At 43.3% G+C, this 5,751-nt stretch overlaps 1 long non-coding RNA gene across 1 annotated transcript; it reads left to right on the plus strand.

Annotated features, from left to right (window-relative positions):
* The first annotated feature begins 3,573 nt into the window (after positions 1–3,573).
* Positions 3,574–4,336, plus strand: LOC118561162. Its single transcript, XR_004929819.1, has 3 exons — positions 3,574–3,673; positions 3,744–3,807; positions 4,066–4,336. It is a non-coding gene; the product is annotated as an uncharacterized LOC118561162 (long non-coding RNA).
* The last annotated feature ends 1,415 nt before the right edge of the window (positions 4,337–5,751 follow it).

Consider the following 5,751-nt stretch of genomic DNA (forward strand, 5'->3'; position numbering starts at 1 on the left):
GAGAGAGGAAGAGGATAGGTAGTCAGAAAGGAGATTAAATGGGTGGAGGAAAATAGGAACACTGATGGAAAGAACACTTGATGAGAAGAGATAAAATTTTACTTAGAGTATTATTAAAGTTCAAGTGATAAAGCGTTGACATGATTTAAGTGATAAAGTAACGTATTGAGTAATGTAGTGTGCAAAGTTTGCTATGTAAAACAGAGTGACTCAGGTTTGAGTTGAGAAGCCTAATTGTCTGAGGATATAACCTCTTTCTGAGTCTCTGCACTGAACATGAGTTTCACTGCACTTCCCTAGCTGTGGCAGAATGAAGAGGCAGATTAGTTGTATTTTTTTCTTGTGTCTTAAAAATTTTCGTTCTGCACATAATATATCCTCTTCTCCTCTTATTTTATCCAGACCTCTGGATACTGGGGCTGATGGCTCTTCAGACACAGAACGCCTTGAAGAAACCGGAGATGATCTCATGTTAGCTGACTCACTGACCGGAGTTAACTTACCTTATAGGAGCAAACAATATACTGGCACATCAACTACTACCATACACATAATGTAGTTATACACACTTTGTGTAGGTTTATACATGCTCATGCTGCACACTGATCCAAGGGGTCTCCAAGTCTGTGCCTTTGTTTCACCTCACATCACCACAACCCATTTTCTTGTCCCAAACAGGCTCCATGCACAGTTCCACTTCTTCCTAAAGCTCAGCAGCTCCTGATTAATCCAGGTGTGTCTGACCTCAGTAACCAGCCAGACACACCTGGATTAATCAATTTGTCCAGTAAAGAAAGAAAGGAAACAAAAGAGCTGCTGAGGTTCAGGAAGTAGTGGAGCTGTGCTTATAGCCCATTATGGAAAAAAATGAATCTGCTTATTTGAGATGCACAGGCCCCTGATGCTCTCAGGTGACAGTAAGAAACATGTATCACCCTTTACCTGCGGGCTTGACCTCTACTTCTTTTTTATGTTAATGCAGAAAACCTATTGCTCATAGGTATGTAGACATGAGCAGAATAAGTATTTGTTGCACTTTTTTAAAAGGTGGGGGAACTCTGTCTTCACAGAGAGCCACAGTCTAAATGTTTGTATTTACTGGTTTTTCTTTTCCTCATGTCACTCTCCCCTTAGGAGGAGGCAGAGCCCCAACCCAAAGACACAGTTCTAGTTTTCTATTTATTTATTTATTTATTTATCTATTTATTTATTAATTTTATTAATCTTAGGATATACTAAAAGTGTGGAGAGGCACATTCCTGGCTTTTACACTTGATTTTTGTTGTTTAAATATTAATAAATATGTAAAAATAAATGAAACCATTACTGTCCCCGTTTCCTAATTTCATCTTGATGAGATGTATTGTTTTATATGTACGAGCAAGAAATGTCCCAAGATTTGATTTCAGAAATCTGGTCACCTTAACACAGTAGCGCCGGATAATAGCGGGTTATGTAGGTGCAACCACTGAATTACTAACTGTAACTGCTGGTAAAGGAAGTTGGCATATGTATATTCTATGGTATGTGAGTTATATGCTGTTATCAGGCTCCATGGTTTATTTGTGTTCTAAACACGGTGGTGAATGATTAAACTGTGATTTAATGCATACATTTAATTAATATGGTTTGAATTTGAAGATAGTTATGTCAGTTTACAATAACTGTAAAATACTTGCTCATGAAATAAGTCACTGTGTGTGATTAAATGTGCACAAAAAGTGCAGTGAATTGAAGGTAAAGGTTACCTGAGGGGATTGTGACAAAATATGTTATGGGATTATTTCTGTCTTAAAGAAAGCTAATGTTGATTTTATGTATGATGGAATATGTCTAATATGTACAGTAAATTACTGAACTATAAATGGGGCTGTATTGACAGTTAAAAAAGCTGGTTTGTTCAATAAAATAAGCTGAGAGAAAGTGGAGTAACACAGACTGCATCTCCAGTGTGCTCATTTACATGCTGTTTTTCAGCTACATCTGCTGCTGACGGGTTCAGAACCCTGGTACCCATTACACTAGGATCAAAGCGCTCGATGTCTCGGGCCAGGGACTCAAGTTGACGCATCCGCAGTCCCTGTTCAGGGATCGGGGCTGGTCCATCTGAGTCCTCTCCTGACGACTCCTGCCTGCGGTAACCACGATAGGAGGGAGGCTCCAGTTCTGACCACCTACCTGGCATAGGTGGCCGCTTGTGGTACGCCGGGGGACCCTCCCTGTCATGAACTCCTGTCCGTGGACGTGGTTCAGAGGAGGGGGGTTTACCTGTGTCCCAGGAACGGTGCTCTCGTCGCCCTGGTGGGGGGAAAGGGTCATAGCAGACAGTGCTACGGGTCAGGTCGGAAGCAGGTGTTGTCCCATGATTTACATCATGTGGATCAGTCCTGACTGCCACCGTAAGTTGTTTAGGCATTTCTTTCCGTATCACACTGCTATATCTGTCCTGTCCTCCTTCGCTTACCCTTCGTTCAGGAGATGTCTGAGGGCCCAGTTCATCCAATGTCCTCCAATTGTGATCCCCATGTTTTACTTTGGGGTTCTCACACTCAGATCCTTCTGTCTGCAAGCTAATGAGATCCTCCTCTCGTTCCTCCTTGAGAAGACAGCTGCCCTGAACACTTCTCTGTTCTAGCTCCCTGACTCTTTCTTCAGCTAAAACACGCCTCTCAGTCTCTAGCGTTAACCTTCGGTGGTATAACGCAGTGAGCTCACCCAAAGCATCTGCTACCAATCTATGTTTAGGCTTGCTTTGGACCTCCTCCACCAATTCCTGAATTTTCTTCTCACAGTCCTTTATGTCAAACTGATTCAAGCAGTCTTGGTCCTCCGGTGTCATTTGAAGCAGTGAGCTAATGACACCCTGAGCCTCCATTCCAATGGAGGGTTCTGGACCTTCAGCTCCTTTCACTGAGGAATCTTTACTATCCATTCTTGTCACAGCTATGGATAGCAACACAACAACTGTAGCTCAGCACTACACAACAACAACACTATAGTTTACCGCTAAACAACAAACAACAAATAACAATGGTGTATTTTAGCTTAGCACTAAGCAACAACGCATACACACTTTAGTCTAGCTCAGCGCTAAACAACAAACGGCTAACAACAACTGTTAAGTGGTTTCACTTTAACTGTTATCAACAAACACGCACTATGACTGACACTTTACTGCAGGAAGTGGGTTCAAATATGTGCGTTTAATTAGGCTGCGCAGGGGAAAATCAACCCTGCGACTTACAACTCCTATGTTTTAGGAACGGTTAATATGCTTGTTTAACTTTGAGAATATTAACTGTGAGTGACATGGACCACTAACCTTTCGGCCAGTAATTAACTGATAAAGCTGTGGCTTTGTTTGTGATGTAAGTTAGTTAATAACAGGTGCTCTACACATGTGTGGAAAATAGTGTTTTGGAGCTTCAGAGGTGGCAAAGAATGACATTTGAAAACCGCTAAATTGCAACCTTATGTAGCAGCATAAATAGTACGCTGCCACTTTAAGGCCAAATTTGGCTGCTGCATATAAGCAGGTCTCCACCTACCACAAGGCTGCATGCATTGTGATACAGAACCCAGCTGCTTCTCATTGTGGGTCAAATTGTGCTGGACTCCTTTGTTGCTCCTCTGACTTCTGGATTGACCTGTCCTGTTGTTTGCTGGCAGGAAGGTAAGGGCTAATGTGGCTCAGTATTGTCCACACCAGTTGAACAAAGCCTTCATTTAGCATTTTGTTGCAGCTGCACTGCGAAGGTGGAATTGGGGATTTGTTTACCTGGCAGCGTGGTAATTCACCAGTCACAGGTACGCAGCTACTGCAGATCATGGTACTAATCAGAACATGTATTAAAAATCTATTTTGTTTTAGCCATCTGACCAGCTTTCAACATGGAGTGACACTCGTTGCTGTTTTGCCTAAAGAAAGAAATGTTTTAAAAAGACTTATCTGAACTTTCCCCTGCTGTCAGGGGCATCTGTGGCACAATTAATGGGATGCAGTGCAATATTGTAGTGTCATTTTAATCACTGTTTCTTATATGGTTCTAATTTTGTTTCATTTAGGGACTGAGGCTTCTGTGGTGGCGGTGGTGACCCCTGGTGGCGGTGTTTTTGTTGTGTGTTTTGGAGCTCCCTTTCCTTGTTTGCTGTGTTTTGTAGTGTCCAGGGTGGTCCCTTTTCTTCACTAGATGTTGCCCCTCTTCTCACCACCTTCCTTTCCATTGGTAAGCCTCAGTTCCCATTGAGATTTAAACATTTGTATATATATATTTTTTTCAATGCATCCACTGTTTTAACCATTCAAGTTCAGGTTACTGTTAAATTAAAACCATGTAAGTTTAATAAAATTTTGTGCAAATTTCTATATCGTGTCTCCTTTCCAGCAGAATTTGCCTGTGTCCGCATTATTTTCCTGGAGTTATTCCAAGTGGCGTTGTTGATCTTCCATATTATAAACTTTAACATTTGTGTTACCTAAAAGAAAATCCACCCTCAGGTTGCCACATTTGGCATTGTTGACAGGATCCTGCTGTGTAAAGGAAGACTTGATTTGTGAGTTTCATTTTTTTTTTTCTCTTTCTCTCTCTTCTGTTTGTGTAGTAGTGTTTTATTTTGTTTGCTTTGGAAGAGAATTGTTGTGTGTGTACAGGCAAAACAGCAACGAGCCCATCAAATTACAAGGGATCCAGGTAATGGAGGAGGAGGAGGGGACCCAGGAAATGCGGGCCTTGATTGCCCAATTGAAAGCAGAAAATGAACGACTACGACAGGAACAGTCACACTCCGCCCCATGTACTTCCACTGGTCCTTCTACTTCAAGCATATTTCAGAGTGCTCAGGACTGATCCACATGATGTAAATCATGGGACAACACCTGCTTCCCACCTGACCCGTAGCACTGTCTGCTATGACCCTTTCCCCCCACCAGGGCGACGAGAGCACCGTTCCTGGGACACAGGTGAACCCCCCTCCTCTGAACCACGTCCACGGACAGGAGTTCATGACAGGGAGGGTCCCCCGGCGTACCACGAGCAGCCACCTATGCCAGGTAGGTGGTCAGAACTGGAGCCTCCCTCCTATCGTGGTTACCGCAGGCAGGAGTCGTCAGGAGAGGACTCAGATGGACCAGCCCCGATCCCTGAACAGGGACTGCGGATGCGTCAACTTGAGTCCCTGGCCCGAGACATCGAGCGCTTTGATCCTAGCAATACAGAATCCACCATTGATGACTATCTCAGAGAGGTAGAGCGCTGTCTGCTAGACTTGTATAACCCCTCTGCTTGAGAAAAGTTGAAGCTTATCTGGAAAACCACGTCCAGAGGTGTCCATGTTTTCATAAAAAGCCTCCCTCCAGCTACACGTGACCGTTATTCAGCTCTTTGTCAGGCTTTAAGAGAAGAATATTCTGTGTTCACAGACCCAGCTTCTGCGACTCTTGGAGCTTTTGCAATTCAGCAAAAGAGAACTGAAGCACCCAAGGAGTACTACCGCCGTTTGCGGGCTGCTTACTTTCAGGGACGAAATGCTCCCGGCTTGGAGGAAGACCACACTTTCAAATGTTTGTTCCTCCATAATCTTAATGAAAGCGTGCGTTATGAGGTTACTATGCATTGTAGAACCAAGAGACTTACCATGCAGGAAATCAGGAAATACCCACAGGTTGCATGGGAAACACGTGTCCGGCCCTACAAAGGAGCCGACAGTGATAAAAAGGTTCTGCAGATTCAGACCGAACCAGAAAAGAGTTTA

Source organism: Fundulus heteroclitus, unplaced genomic scaffold (assembly GCF_011125445.2).
Source record: "Fundulus heteroclitus isolate FHET01 unplaced genomic scaffold, MU-UCD_Fhet_4.1 scaffold_57, whole genome shotgun sequence".
Lineage (NCBI taxonomy): Eukaryota > Metazoa > Chordata > Actinopteri > Cyprinodontiformes > Fundulidae > Fundulus > Fundulus heteroclitus.